The sequence below is a fragment of the Myotis daubentonii genome, chromosome 17 (assembly GCF_963259705.1).
Source record: "Myotis daubentonii chromosome 17, mMyoDau2.1, whole genome shotgun sequence".
Classification (NCBI taxonomy): Eukaryota; Metazoa; Chordata; class Mammalia; order Chiroptera; family Vespertilionidae; genus Myotis; species Myotis daubentonii.
Window position 1 is genome coordinate 18,558,773 of NC_081856.1, and position 16,982 is coordinate 18,575,754.

Below are 16,982 nucleotides of genomic sequence, written 5' to 3' on the forward strand. Positions count from 1 at the left end.
GTTTATCACTAGATGCATTTATTATACTGTAATCACAAAGGTGAGCACAGCTGGAATAGGCATTGGTTAGAATACTTTGGAAAACAGAAGTGGAAAATTGTTAAAAGCAGCCAGTAACATCTTCCCTTTCTTTACTTCAAACATTGCAGAGAGGGGCTGGTTTTCATGACAAGGAAGCAGCAGAGTAGATACTTATTAAAAGAAAGAGGAGAATCACCTAGATAGATGAATTATGGAGAACATGTACACAGCCAAGCTTCTCAAACTTCATGTGCATAGAAACCTCCTGGGTATTTTCTGAAAATGCAGATCTCATGTAGTGGGGCTGTGCTGGGGCCCAAGATTCTGCATCTCTTACAAGGCCCAGGGGTTGGTCTTAGCAAGACTTTGAGGAGTCAACTTACTCAAAACCACAGCTTGTCTCCAAGATGGTTGACGTCACCATACCTTCTCTTTTTAGGTGCCGAATGGTAGCATTCTTTTTGGTGACTTAGAGGCTCTGGTTGAGAGGAGGTGCCTTTCTGATATCTCAGGCCTACAATAGCTCCTCAGTTCCTTCAGTTGCTTGATTTAGTCTGGACTTTAAAAATGTATGTATTTTTAAATCCCCAAATGACACTATAAATTCATTGAGAGTAGAAAAAGGATCCTGGAAGTGTTGGGTGTATATTAAATATCCAACAAATGTGTCTCTAATCGAATATTATGACTCCTCTGTTTCTGCAAAGTATTTCTATTAAGTCCAGTCTATCTACTGCCACTTTGGCCAATGAAACAACCGAGAAAGTTTAGGAAGGCACTTCATTCTACGCTTTAAACTTTAATAGGGATTGATGGCAGATTTTAGGTTAAGGCTTAGTAATAGAATAGGAAGAGAAACCCTGGGATCTTTGAGAAGTTGTCACCACCTAAACACACCTGCTTTCTCTGTCCTCCCCATCAGGATTGTGCTTCTACCCCAGTACCCTGAACATGACACCTCCTTCAGAGTGAGTTTCCATTCAATAACTTTTTCTGCTGTTTTTATATATCCCTAACCCTCCACCTATGGGATAATCCTGTGTATGTTCTGAATGGAAGTGGGTGATGAGACCTCAGGCAACTTGTTTACCCCAGCACCTGCTGTGATGCGTCTTGTTCATGTACAATAGACAGATGTATTTACGGTCAGATTCAGACATAGAGATATTTTGAATATGTAAATGATAGCCTTCTAAAGAACCCCATTCTTAGACAACCATTTTAGACTAGAGGGTTCGAAATCACAATTATTTGAATTTAGAGCTTGTGTAAAACCAGTAGGATTAAACTTTGTGGGTGGCTAGCATTTAACAACCTGAACTTCAGGTTCATCCCTGTGCTAAGAGAGAAGCAGAAATAAATAGCAAATGAATGCAGCTCTAAGTTGGAATTATATACAGAAGCTAATTTAATAGAGAAAACGGAAGGAGCCTTCCACTAGCCAGTATACTGTAAAATCAATCTCCTCTTAGAATTAAAAAAAAAATGAATGATGCCATTTGGAGACTGGGAAGCACTTTAGCAAGGCTCATTGTGTCAAATGCCTATGATGGAAACAGCAATTATCAATCTGGGCCTTAGAAACAATGGATGAAATACTCCCAGGCTGCCTATAAAGTGCCCAGGGCACTAACTGTCTATGTCTTGTTACTCAGAATGTGTGTGGCCACGTTCCACCAAGCTTAAATGCTAGAGCAGGGAAAGAATGTTTTTCCCTCCTTTGTTTTTTGGGTGTTTTTTTTTGTGCGTGTTGTTTTTTTTCAAAAATAGAGTCATGAGCTGATCACATGGAATAAATGACTCGTTGGAGTCGCCCATGAAAACTTGCAATGAGGAAAGAACATGGCTGCAGACAAGCCACTCAGCCAGGTTCTGTGTTGGGGCTTTTTCATGCACCCAAACAAAACTCCAGGTCCAACCATCTCTTGTCTGTTAAAATGATCAACGTGGCTGTTGTCATATGTGTCGTCCCTAGAGAAGGAGCTAGTCTCTAAAATGAGGTTGCTTTTTTGGGATTCTGTGTATCCTAACATCTGTTTCAGTGACGCCTCTCTGGCTTTCTAGAGGGACCTACTGAGGATGCCTGCTCCCAGGCTAAGCTTCCCAAAACAGATCTTAGTGGGTCTTCAGCAGGCTTCTGTGTGCACTTGGAATGTGTTCTGTGGGTCTCTGAGCTTTGTGAAAACATGGGAAGCCTCACTGTTTCACATGCTCTGCTGATTTCAGTTCCTGACAGAATTCTCCCTGCTACTGCCCAACAGCGCTGGCAGTCCTCTGCGGGTGTAAATACGTGCCCATGACACCTCCAGGACATCAGGTGGCAGCTTCAGTGGTCCAGTTGCGCTGTTTCTCTGTGCCCAGGCTGTGCCAAGGCCTGGGTGGTGCTCTGCTCCCGCTCAGTTCCCGCCACCTCAGTCTTGGAATGTTAGGTGCAGTTTTTCAAAATAAATTCCTTGCAGCAGAGCCATCTCCATGCAGGTTGAGCTGGGATTTGCTCCCATCACAAACCCAGGTGCTTGCCCAAGTGGGCGTGTCAGTGTGATTTGCTGCACACTCACCAGGTTGGAAGGACTCAGGGAGGGAGACAGAGATCCCTCCTCTGATGAGGATCTGGAATCTGTCCCGATGCAGGTCAGCTTGGACTCCAAAGATTATGTTGCTTTCTCAATGTGTCTATTGTGCTGCTTCTCCTGGGGTAATCATGCCACCGGGGTGTTGATTAGGGTACCAACAGACTGTCTTTTCCTCAACCATGACTTCCCACTTGATGTTCGGGACTCATGCTGACTGGCTCCTCCGTACACATCCTTTCCCTTTCTCCTGCATTCTCTCTATGGGCTCTGACATCTGTCTTCAAGCAATGGCTTGTGTAAGGTGCTTCCCTACCTAACAGAGGTAGGTGTGTGTGTGTGTGTGTGTGTGTGTGTGTGTGTGTGTATACACACATGCATACATACACACACTGCTGTTGGGGACACGATTAGGATCCCACCCCACTCCAAACCTGGAGCCTTCTCAGGCTTGTGTCAATGAACGTATGCAAATAGATATTGGCATTCCTCCTTTTATTGCACTTAGCTTTTTTGTGCTTCACGGATGTTGTGTTTTGTTACAAATTAAAGGCAGGACCCTTCACCAGCAAAAGAATTATGATTCACTTATTGTGATACTAGCTTTATTATGGTGGTGTGGAACCTAACCCACAATATCTGCGAGGTATACCTGTACTTAGGAGAGAGGGGGGCCAATTCCATACATGGGTTAATCTTAGTGTGATCACCAGCCACAACAGGGCCCCTACTTCTATCTCCTGGGGCTCTGAAAATGAGTATTGTTACTTGTACATTTGTTTTAGATCCCCCATAGAAAACCTAATGGAGCTGATATTTTCTGTATTATTTATCGAAGTCTAGGTTTATAGTAAATTAGCATTTGAATTGTATATTTGTTAAGGGTTTATTGTTTACAAGTAACAGAAACTGATTTGGGCTGCTTGAGACCAAAATGGGAAATTTGTTGCAAGGATTCCAGGGTGGGGAACTGGGGACTGCAAGGCCTGATCATAGACCTTTCCTCAACAGGCTGTGCTCACTGACCCTTGTTTGCAGTCTCTTTGTATCTCAGTTGGAATCCTACATTCTGGGCAGAAAGCACTGGGTATGTACTTGGCCATGTTCCAGCCAGTCAAGGCCAGGGACACAGTTTCAGGTAATTCAGAGCAAATGCCTGGGGCCAGCCATACAGAAGGTGCAGAGGTGGGGCTCTCTGTGGACCAGGCTCCAAAAAGTAGCCGCTGTTGGGAGCATTCATTCATCTTTTTTTTATTATTATTAAGACAACATTAATGATTGAATGACTACAGTTCTTTAAGTAATCTCAATGACTGTGAGTTCAGATGTTTTCCAGAAAGGAAAGGAACTTGCATAATAAACCCAGTGGTTTTGGACTTGGGTTCCCTGGACCCATCCAAGTCATGCAGATAAAGCTACACAAGATCATGGGGACCTTGAGTGTCCCTGATTTGGGATAAAATGCTATTAACTTGATAGAGATAATGGTTGTTATTCCTCATGATGAGAAATATTTGTTATATGTCATTTTCTTTGAAAACTCAGTGTCACAGCAGCCATAGTAATAATAGCGAACACTTGTGCAGCGTGTTCTGTGTGCCTGCACTCTCCCAGGCACGGCAGACATGATCTTTCCAAGCCTGGTGCTCATGAAAGAGGGAAGAAGGGGTATTCGAGTGCCAAAACGATTGGGAGCCACCGAACTAGGTCCTCAGTTACAGTTCAGAGTCTGCAGTAATTCTAGCGCAGAAGTAAAAACATTCCACTCCTAACAGGGAGTTACAGTTCTTCCCAGGAAAAGCTTCATAAATGAGCCTTCTCTTGCTTGCCACCCTCGAGTTCGGTTCTAGCCACAGTTTCACACATTCCTAAGTTCTGGTTTCGGTCTGTTTAAACCCCGGGTGCTTTTGCATTCTCTGACTAGGTAGGGCATCTGAGGTTAGGTGCAGTTTTCCAGAATAAAATCCTCATTAGACTATAGAAGACTGTCATGGAGCCGCCGTGGGGCTGCTGCACTCTTTGTACTCTAAAGAGTTGGAAATGTGTTCTCTGACCCGCCACACATTTTTACAGTCACACATTTTTACAGCCATGGCATGTGTATCCTTTCAAAAACTGAGAGGGAGCTGTCTAATAATAGTTCAGAGTTAAATAGGACCTGTTTGTTAGCTACTGAACCAGGTACTTTTTCGTACGCACCCTTCACTAGAAGAAATGAGTGATATTCTCTCCCTTTATAGATGAGGCAAAACTATAAACATCTGGCTCCAGAGACTCAACAAAGTAAATGCTTGATACACACGTGCTCAACAGCACACCAGAACGGACGCTACAAAGTTCCAGGTGGCAGGAATTATATCTGTGAGTTTCCTGTTGTATTTCTTTTTTTAATATATTTTTATTGATTTCAGAGAGGAAGAGAGAGGGAGAGAGATATAGAAATGTCAATGATGAGAGAGAATCATTGACTGGCTGCCTCCTGCATGCCCCCTACTGGGGATCGAGCCTGCAACCCTGGGCATGTGTCCTTGACTGGAATCGAACCCGGGACCCTTTGGTCCGCAGGCCAACGCTCTATCCACTGAGCCAAACCAGCCAGGGCTCCTGTTGTATTTCTTAGCACAAAATAGGCCCACAATCAATGTATGAGTTAAGAATAAGTGAATGACTCCAACTGCAAAGTTTGTGGTCTCTCCAGTACACCATGTTTCCTCTGAGATTCCCTGAGATGTGCTTTGTGCCTAAGTGAATAGTTCTGTCAGCACTAATTAATATGCTCACAATATTCTATTGTCATAGACTATATGTATATTCCTACCATTGGCCTGTCTTTATGTGTTCCCGGCTGAAGGAGGCTAGATGGAGAATATGGAGATAAATCATCAAAAAAATCCATGATTGCAGGGAAGGAGGGTGGTCAGAATTTTATGTCTGAATGCTAGCATGTTATTATTGGTGCACCGAAATTTACCTGCTAATTCTGGGGTATTTTTATTCCCAGGTAATACATAAAATGCAACTCCTTTGAAGTAAAATCATTGTAAACTTTCTTTGATCAATGTTTAGTTGTTGATTTTTATAGCATAAAAATATACTTAGACTGCAAACCCCAGCCTAAATTCCTGGAAGGAAAGATGAAAACAGATGATCCATACTCTAAAAATCATCCTAAGGCAGTGTTGGCGAACCTATGACACGTGTGTCAGAGGTGACACGCAAACTCATTTTTTGGTTGATTTTTCTTTGTTAAATGGCATTTAAATATATAAAATAAATATCAAAAATATAAGTCTTTGTTTTACTATGGTTAAAAATATCAAAAAATTTCTATATGTGACACGGCACCAGAGTTAAGTTAGGGTTTTTCAAAATGTTGACACGCAGAGCTCAAAAGGTTCGCCATCACTGTCCTAAGGCAACATTACTCCAACTTTAACCATATATTTGTTGATTATAACACATTGTTTTAAACTTTGGAGTGGTAGCTCTAATGATTCATTTGTCCCTGAACAAAAAATACCAGAAGAAGTCCAACATCTATTTACTTAAGTCTTTTACAAACCCCTACAATTGCAGAAGGCTTCCTTTGTCCAGCGGAATGCCACCCAATGATTGCCGGAGAAAATGGTTATATTGCTTCAGAACAATGGTTTATATTAGCATAGCAAATACAGTTTGAGGTTAATTACCAGCAATCGTTTCTCTTTCAGAGTTTATAAAACTCCCTGGTATTTATAAAACTGAAAGAATGGGTGCTATTCAACTTGTAACCATGATGACTCAGTGAGCCACTTTAGGCAAAACTATAAACATCTGGCTCTAGAGACCAGCAAAGACATCACAGCTTCAGGTCTGTAAATAGTACCCCTTCGATTAAAGTTACCATATTGGAGTGTTTAAAATGAATAAAAGAAAAAAGTCACTTGGAGAAATATATAAGGAAAAAAAATCTCAATTTTGTATACCTCGTGATGGTATAAGCCAAAAGAAAATATTTAGACCAGAGAGTGATAAACCCTTTTTGAGCTGTGGATCCCTGTGTGATTCCAATGAGTGTGATGTACTAGCTCCTCTAAAACGGAAATATGCACAATAGCTTACATACAGTTTTAAAGGCTTCTCCAACCTCTGAAGCTCTTTAAGAATATAAATATCACATTAATTTTTAGGCACAAGCCTACTTGGAATTAAAATTGTTAGTTAACTAATTAATTAGTCTACAAAGCCCCTCTTTTTTTAAAAAAAAAATATATTTTTATTGATTTTGGAGAGGAAAGGAGAGGGAGGGAGAGATAGAAACATCAACGATGGATGATGCCCCCCACTGAGGATTGAGCCCACAACCGGGGCATGTGCCTAACAGGTAATCGAACCGTGACTTCCTGGTTCATAGGTAGATGCTCATCCACTGAGCCAGGCTGGCCAGGCCAAAGCCCCTTTTTTATTGGCCATGTATGGCTACAAGAAGCCATCATGATAGAGCATTTAGGAAAAGTTATTCTAGCAACGTTGCCTCTGATATTATGAGATTCTTCCAGGCCTTTCTCTTTTCATTTCAACAAGGTTTTCACTTGCATTGCTTACCTTATGTGGAATGGCCTACCATGAACTTCTGGTCTTTGGGCTTCCTCTGGAAACTTATTTGAAGCCGTATTAGGAAAACAAAAAGGAACTGGACCTAGAATGTAGTAATAGAACTTCTGGGCACCATTCTTGCCTTTTTCCACTGTGATATTATTTAGCTAAAACAGCTTGTGTATTCGTGTCTTTGCCTTTCCCAGGTACTGTGTACTCTTAGGCAGTATCAGCTTACAGATAGGCCCTGTGTGGCACAAAGAACTTAAAAATACGTATACAGCCCGGCTGGTGTGGGTCAGTGGTTGAGAGTCAACCTGTGAACCAGGAGGTCACGGTTCAATTCCCAGTCAGGGCACATGCCCACGCTGCGGGCTCACTCTCCAGTGGGGTAGGGGGGCATTCAGGAAGCAGCCGATCCATGATTCTCTCTCATCACTGATTTTGCTCTATCTCTCTCTCCCTCTCTCTTCCTCTCTGAAATTAATAAAAATATATTTAAAAAATAAAAAGAATCACCTGGTGGGGATGTTGAGACACAGATTGCTGTTTTTGTTATAATTATTTTTAGGTTTCACATATGAGAGCATACATACAGATCTTTCTCTGTCTGACTTATTTCACTTAGCATAATACCCTTGAGTTCTATCCATGTGGCAAATGGCAAGATTTCCTTCTTTTTATGGCTGAACAATATTCCTCTGTGTGTATGTGTGTGTATCAGGTTTTTTTTAATCCATAAGTCTATAGATAGACACAACATTATTTCCATATCTTGGCTATTGTAAGTAATGCTGCAGTGAACCCTGGGATGCAGGTATCTTTTCAAGTTAGTGTTTTCACCAACTGAGCCATACCTAAGAGGGCCTTATTAATACAATTTGCATATAATTGGATTTAGGTCTACCATTTGATTATTTTTTTAGTTTTCTCATCACTCTTTTCTTTCTCTCTCTATTTCTTTATTCTTTTCTGTAAAATAGGTATTTTTGGTACGCCATTTTAATTTCTCTATTAAATTTGTGGCTCTATTTTGCTGCCATTACAATATGCATTTTTTAACTTTTAACAATCTATTTCAAGTTAATACCTTTTTACATAAAATGTAAGAACTTTACATTGGTATAGATTTATACATCCATTCTTTTTTTTTTTTTTAAAAAAATACATCCATTCTTTTTTGCTATAGTGTTATATATAGTTTATGTATATAAGTTTTAAACCCAATAATACAATTTTTTATTTTGCTTTAAGAAGTTATATGGTTTTTAAGGAACTTCAGAAAGGAAAAATGGAATTGTGTGAGAGTAGAAATATAAGTATTTGTATATACACGCACATGTATAATTATATACATACTACATATTCCTATACCTGTATCTTCACATTTTTAGTGTTTTACATTCCTTCCTCTGGATTTGAATTACCTCTTGATTTCACTTCTCTTTAGCCTGAGGACTTTAGGTATTTTATTTTGTGGGGTTTTTTTTAGCATTTCTTGTAGCACAAGTACACTAGTAATGTGCTGAATTTTTGTTTATCTGGAAATGTCTTTTTTTCACTCTCATATTTTTTTATTGCTTAAAATAAATGAATCATTTATCTGGAGAGAGAATTCTTCATTGGCCATTTTTTTTTTAGCATGTTGAATATACCATTCCAATATCTGTGTCTCCATTGTTTCAGAAGAAGAGCTAGCCATTATTTTTACCATTGTTCCCTGTATGTGATGAGTCATTTTTATCTTGCTACTTTCAAGATTTTATTTTTAGCATTCAAAAATTTGACTCTTATGTGCCCAGCTGTATTTCCTTTGGTTTATCCCACTTTGAGTTTATTTAATTTTTTGGATTTGTAAGTTAAAAATGTTCACCAAATTTGGGTGTATTTCAGACATTTTTTCCCTCAAATTTTTTTCTGAAATTTTAATTACATGTGTTTTGCAGTGCTTGTTATTGACCCATGGATCTCTAAAGCTCTGCTTATTTTTATTCAGTCTTTTTGCTCTGTTTTTTTGAGTGGATAATTTCTACGGAACTGTCTTCTCATTCATTGATTTATTTTTATTCTCCATCATCTCAAATTTGTGAGTCTATGCAACGTATTTTTCATTTCAGTTAATATACTTTCACCCCTAAAATTTTCATTTTGGCTCCCTTTTATAGTTTTCTTCTTTTTTAGTATTCACTATATTTTACTCATTTATTAGGGTATATTCCTTCATTCCTTGAACATGATTTTCTGAACATATTTATAATAGCTGTTTGAAGTCTTAAACCTGGTATCTGAGCTCACTCAAAGTCATTTCCTAATGACTTCTTTTTTCCCTAATTGTGTCATACTTTTCATTTCTTTTTCACATCTCATAATCTTTGGTTAAAAAAAAAAGAAATAAAAGTTTTTCTAGATACTTATAGTGATTCTGGAATCTGTTTTGTTCTTGGAAGGACTTGGCTTTTTATTATTGACATGTCTGGAGTCTTATTGAAATCTCCAGCTGTTCATTTTGGGGGGTTCTCCCCTGAGCCTTCAGTTTAAAGTTCGGACAATAATTTGGGCAAAGATTATTGAACCTGCTCCTACACAAGTCTGTCACCTTCGGCTGATAAACCTGTGGATTTTTACTGCTCACATTAGGCAGTTGATGGAGGACGGGCATGCTCCCAGACATACATGAATAAGTAAAAGCTACAAACCCACAATTCTCTAATGCGGTAGCAGTTTCTCATGAGTAAACAAACACTTCTCAAAGGGTTGCCTATCTTTGCTTATTTCCCAGTGCCCTGAGATGCTTATCATTGATAATTTTTTCTACTGTGCAATCATTTTCTTTTGTTGTTGTTGGGTGTCTTTTTTAAAATCTCACCCCAGGATATATTTTTCCCATTGATTTTTAGAGACAGGGAAAAGAAGTGGGAGACACACAGAGAGAAACATCAATGTGAGAGAGATACATCTGTTGGTTGCCTTCCACACGCACCCCAACTGGAACTGTAACCAAAGTATGTGCCTTTGACCAGAATTGAACCCGCAACCGTTCAGTCCGCAGGCTGACGCTCTAACCATTGAATAAAATTGGCTAGGGCTACAATCATTTTCTATGGAGAAGAATCATCTGGTCTATTTACACTGTCATTATCAGAGTATAATCCACAGGATTATTTTAAAGGTGAAAACAAATAGTGTACATAAAGCATTGAATACAGTGACTGGCACATGGTAAGTACTCAAATGCATGATAGCTACTTCTATTATTGTTATTACTAGGGGCCCGGTGCACAAAATTCGTGCACTGGGTGTGTGTGCGGGGGGGGGGGGGGGGAGTGTCCCTCAGCCCAGCCTGCCCCCTCTCACATACTGGGAGACCTCAGGCGTCGACCCCCATCACCCTCCAATCGCAGGATCGGCCCCTTGCCCAGGCCTGACGCCTCTGACAGAGGACCCTCATTTCCCCCCATCACTGGTTCTGCCCCCAGCCCAGGCCTGATGCCTCTGGCCTAGGCGTCCAGCCCGGGCAGCGGGGACCTGCAGTGGCAGCAGGGGGCGCCGCGATCGCGCAGGCTCCGCCCCTGCCCCTGCAGGACGCCTCTAGCTGAGGCGTCCGGCCCGGGCAGCGGGGACCCACAGCTGCAGTGGCCCCGCGATCGTGGGCTTCGCTTTGGGCCCAGGCAAGGGACCCCTAGCTCCTGGGACTGCCAACTTCGACCGTGCCCAGCTCCCATCACTGGCTCCACCCCTACTTCCTGCTATCACTGGCCAGGGCGGCAAAGGCACCTGATTCTCCGATCATGGCTGGGGGACAGGGCAAAGGCGGCCCCAGGGCCGCCTTTGCCCTGCCCCCCAGCTCTTAGCTCCCCCCTGGGTTTCTTATCACTGTCAGTGGCAGGGGGCTTCTTCCTGCTTTCCCTTTCGCCTTCCTGCATTGTGCCTACATATGCAAATTAACCGCCATCTTGTTGGCAGTTAACTGCCAATCTTAGTTGGCAGTTAATTTGCATATAGCCCTGATTAGCCAATGAAAAGGGTATCGTCGTACACCAATTACCATTTTTCTCTTTTATTAGTGTAGATTACTTAATAGATTCTAGGTCTCTCATTGGGCCCTCAGTATTACTCATTCATCCTTTCCTCTGGAAAAGAGCTTCCAAACTATGTATTGGGAAATCTAGCTCACCAACCCTCAGGTTGCCCGTTACCTCAACCTCACCCAGGATTCCAAATTCCTCAGTTTACCCAAGTGTCTCGTACAGATACTATCATGTTCTGTGTGTGCCCTGACGAGGAAAGTTTTAGGAAGTAATACTCTAGTGGACATCCAGAGGAAGGTCCCTATTGGGTCTTCTAGATCTGCTTTCAAATAGGTCTTTTGGGAACAAGTCTTTTAAGGAACTTTTTCAAAGTTCTCTAGAATAGGAACTCATCTACATATAAGACCATCCATTCAACAAGTAATTTTGATGACTTGCAATGTGCCAGGGCCCTTCTCCCACCTCCCACTAATCCCAGGAGTAAGTAAACCAGAGATCCTGGCTCCAACATGGCCCATGGTATGTTCTACATTCTGTGAGCATCCTGTTTTCCCTGGTAGTTTATGCACTAAAGGATTGAAAATAGTCCTTTGTTGGCTTTATCAAAGACATGAGTAGGGCTGTGGGGGGACTCTAGAAATAGCTTTGAGCATCTTATCATTTGTTCCTTAAGATACTGCCACAGAATAAAATAACAGTGATCCTGGTTTGCACAGTTTACAAATGCTATGCGGAAAACAGAAGGAATTTCCTATCAATTATTTTCCTGTTGGGGGCCAGTCTTCTCACAGTCACCAGTGTACTAATACTGTTGCAGTGATCAGCCTGCCTAACTAGTGATCAGCCTGCCTTATAATGTTGCTGTTCTGAGTCATCATTGGAATTTCATTCAGGTTTCTATTCCTGCTTGAGTGACTTATCCCCTCACCTAGAGTCTTTTGGGCCCTGGGCTTATGGATATACTAGAGGCCCAGTACATGAATTCGTGCATAGGTGGGGTCCCTTGGCCTGGCCAGCGATTGGGGCTGGCCAGCCTGGGGGAGGGATGGTGGGAGGTTGGCCAGCCACGAGAGGTTGGCTGTGGGAGTGGACTGACCGCCAGGGGGCAGCTCCTGTATTGAGTGTCTGCCCCCTGGTGGTCAGTGCACGTCACAGCAACTGGTCAACTGGTTGTAATGGTTGCTTAGGCTTTTATATATATGGATGCTAATTGGTATGACTCTTGATGAATATGTACCTACTTTTACAACTCCAACACATTATCAGCTAATAAAGATTACATGTGAACTACTTTGGGTATTAATTTGCACTGATTATCTGTGCCCCAATTTGAAGCAATGAGGTCAACACTTTCACAGAGACTTATGATTTAATAGTTAGAGAAACACACTAACTTCTCATTAATAGTGTACATAAAGCTGTTTGCTCTTGCTACTTAATAAACCCATCAGTTAAGGGTAATAATTTCTATGTGATACTATTTTTAATGAAAAATAGTTTTAGCATACCCACTTTTGAAATAGTATACATAAAAAAGACATGATTTACACACAATAAGTTATAGCAAGAAAGATAAGCTTCACTGTTAGAAATCTTAATTGGAAAAAATGTTTACTATTTGTCATTAAAATGCTTTACAGATAAGTTTCAATAAAAATAGTTCAGTGGTGAAACGCATTATGTTATCCTTATGAAAATAAATGATATTCTCAAGCAGCTGCCAGCACATAGTTCACACTTTAACAAGTGAAATATGCCTTCATCACATTCAAGTTTTACCACTCTCTTGTTCTTGAAATCTGTTTTTCATCCCTGCACAGGCAACCACTAGGACAAAAATATGATGTGTTAATTAAAAAACTCCAGTGTAGTTCATAAGGGAATTATTCTCTATCAACCAAAAGAAGTTTTGGAGTTGGTGCCAAAGATTGGTTTGAGGTTTTGTTTTATCAGTTCACATTTTTTGTCCTTCCAAGCAATATTCTCCTTCTTAAAGGGGCCTGTAGTAATACTTTGCTATTTTCTTTTTAAAATTTATTTTTCAATTATAGTTGACATACAATATTACATTAGTTTCAGTGATTAGACATTCCCATACCTTACAAATTGATCCCCCAATAAGTCGAGTATCCATATAGCATCATACATACTTATTACAATATTATTGACTATATTCCCTATGCTATACTTTACATTCCATGACTGTTTTGTAACTACCTATTTGTACTTCTTAAACGTTTCACCTTTTTCACCCAGCCCCCAAACCTCCTCCCATTTGGTGACCATCAACTTGTTATCTGTATCCAACCTTGTTTCTGTTTTGTTTGTTTATATTGTTTTTTAGACTCCACTTATAAGTGAAATCATAGGGTATTTGTCTTTCTCTCTCTGATTCATTTTACTTAGCATAATACCCTCTAGATCCATCCATGCTGTCACAAATGGCAAGATTTCATTCTCTTTTATGGCTAAGTAATATTCTATTGTATATGAGTCATCTCTTTTTTTAATCCATCCATCTATCAATGGTTATTTTCACTAAAAGCCAATTTCCTGAAATCTATTTAGCATTTAAAAGTGCTAGGTGAACAAAACATTAGAAAAATAAAAAAATATATAAGTCCATGAAGTAACTTGGTAATGTATTTAAATAGAGATAATTATATCTTACATTTAAATACCACACATTTAAATATCACAGAACACTAAAGATTTGTTTGCTGCTCATGACAATTTGGGTGCTAGGGTACTCTATTCCACAGAGTCATTCAGGGATCCAAGCTCTTTTCATCTTTTCTGACATCTTTTCAGATTTCAGAGTCCTCTGTAGCCCCCAGCAAATGAGGAAAGAGAAGGTGATGTGGATTTCAAGGAAAGTTCAGGAGCCAGGCCTGAAAGAGGCACACATTACTTCTACACCACTGACCAACTGGTTTTCCAGGGCCACCTAGATGTAAAGTATAGGTTATGGTATGCCAAAAAAACAAAAGGAGAAGAAAGGAAAGATTTTAACATGGACTCTGTTTGAACAGATAACTGAGGCCAACATGTATTATTTCAAAAACTGGAGAGACAAATAGTTGGTCTTTGTGTGAGTTTCCTCTTGTTTTCTTTGTTTTTGTAAGGTTCCCTTTTGTATTATCAAGTGAAGGGGGAAAAGAAAAGTGATAAATGCTTGCAGTTATAAAAATGTAATTTTCAAGTTAATGGACAGAGTTTATCCTTCAGGGGAAACCATTTAGTTAGGCAGTAGTCACTCATCGTTTATTATTTTGTTTAAAATATGATTTGTACAGTAAACCTATTGTAGGTAAACTTGTACTATACCAACCGTGTAATACAGTTAAATTTGCCATCTCAAGTTTGTATTCATTGGCATTTTGTTGTTGAAATGTATACCATATTTGAATATATAATTTTCATTCCCTGCGTTCTATCCAAAAGTTAAACATATATTGAAGTCAAAAAATTTTGCGATCTGTTGATTCACCATGATATTTTCTGAGTTGTATTTCAAACTTGATAAGGATTTCCTTCTATAGTTACCACTTCTCATGTATCCATAGGCTGATACGGCTGTTTATAGTGCTTTTGAGAGTTTAATAGGACTCTTAACAGGATTCTTCAACTTCTGACTCCTGAACACTAATCTTGCTTCACACACAGTTGTGGGTGACAATAATGTAACAATCTGATCTTTAAATGTGCCACAATACATAAAAAGTTAAGAACCACTGGGCTAGCTACATCATGAGGATGGCTGAGAATCTCAGCATGGAAGATAGACAAAGAAATTATCTTGAAGGTACTGGGAACTGTTTGACATATCTGGATACCCAGCCAAAAAGGATCCTGCTTTTTTGGTGTCCTCAGTTCCTGAGAGAGAGTGGGCAAGTTCCTGTTTCTGGGGTAGAAGCTGGCTGGGACCTGTACTAGAGCCCAGATGTCCCAGGCTTCAGGTCGGTCATGAGCTGGGGAGAGCTGAAGTATTTGTGCTGTTTCACTGGCAATCAGGTGTTTCATTGGCATTCCACAGCCTGTAGTAAAATCGTTCCATATGTGAGGCTACTCGTGATTTGTTCCCAAAGGGAAAATGGTAAAGGAGGTGAGAACATTTTTTTTCCATTTTCATTAAAGCATAGTTGACATACAATATTATATTATTTTCAGATGTACAACATAGTTATTCAACATTTATATACCTTATGAAGAGATCGCCACAATAAGTCTAGTAACCATCTGTTGCTGTACAAAGTGATTACTGTGTTATTGGCTATATTCTCTCTGCTGCACATCCTTACATTCCCATGATATTTATTTTATAACTGGAAGTTTGTACCACTTATTCCTCTTTTCCTTTTTTACCCATCCCTTGACCCTTCTCCCCTCTGGCAACCATCAGTTTGCTCCCTGTATCTCTGAGTCTATTTCTGTTTTATTTGTTTTTGTTGTTCTTTTAGATTCCACATATAAGTGAAATCATATGGTATTTTCCTTGTTTGACTGACTTAACGTACTTCCCACAGTACCTTCTAGGTCCATCCATATTGTTGCAAATGAGAGGCGAGAACTTAAAGGAAAAGTTCCTACAGCTCGTCACCTTGAGGCTACGTGGAACAGGCAGGTTATCGGGGACAGGAAACTTACATTTGCATTTTTAGTGAGAGAACATGAACAAGACAGAGAACGACCATGAGATATTTATTTATTTATTTATTTATTTATTTATTTATTTTTTTAGATTTCTTTTTTTTTTTTTATTGCTTAAAGTATTACAAAGGGTATTACATATGTATCCATTTTATCCCCCCGCCCTAGACAGTCCCCTAGCCTCCCCTATCACCCAGTGTCTTATGTCCATTGGTTATGCTTATATGCATGCATACAAGTCCTTTAGTTGATCTCTTACCCCCCTACCTCCTGCCCCCCAACCCTCCCCGGGCTTCCCGCTGCAGCTCGACAACATGAGATATTTATTAAGCTTCTACAAGACACATGACACAGTGATAAACTTAAGCATGAGAGTAATGGTGTATAAGACAAACTTCTGATGACAAAAGGTATATCAGTGAATGAGAAAAAAAATCAGACATCAAAAACTAATTTTTAAGAATGAAAATAACCTGAATTCCTGAGCTTTGTTATGAGAAGTTGTTAAGTTACTTAGATAAATTATCAAGTTATTTACAAAATTACTATCTTGCCTACCAAGAATACTAGTAGACATAGAGGAGAGTGTTTCTCTTGGGGAGAATATAATAAGGCAGAGGGACTGTTGCATACAAGCAATGTTGGGAAGCCTGTGTAGCTCAGCCTGGCTGAGATAGCAAAAAAGTACGTTTGGAAAGATAAGTGGAGGTCAGACTGTGGAGGAACTTGCATGCCAGATTAGAAATTTGCATTGTATCCTGAAGGCAAAAGGGAGCTTTTACTAGCTTAGAAGAAAGTATATAAAATTGACTGTGACTGAGTGAGAGTGAATGAATTGTGAAATCCAAGGACAGGGAGACCAGTTAGAAAAATTACAGGAGTCAATATTTGAGGTGTCAGATGATATAATGTCATAAGTTAGGTGAGTTGTACAAATATTGACACAAGAGGTTTAAAAAGGCACAGCCAAAAAAAGCAGGGCGGGGCGGGGAGGGAGGACATGGCAACTTCTACTTTGAACAAGATGGAGTAGCAGGGTTTGGATATAACCTCATGCCCAAAACAACTAAGATAAACAAAATATGGTTTTCATATATTGAACATCAGACATGACAGGGCAGCGATCACAGGGAGAGAG

General features: G+C 40.0%; 1 protein-coding gene across 1 annotated transcript in view; it reads left to right on the forward strand.

Annotated features, from left to right (window-relative positions):
* The window catches only part of CPA6 (carboxypeptidase A6), a 194,816-nt gene that overhangs the window by 26,248 nt on the left and 151,586 nt on the right, over positions 1 to 16,982 (forward strand). The gene's annotated exons all lie outside the window — the stretch shown is intronic.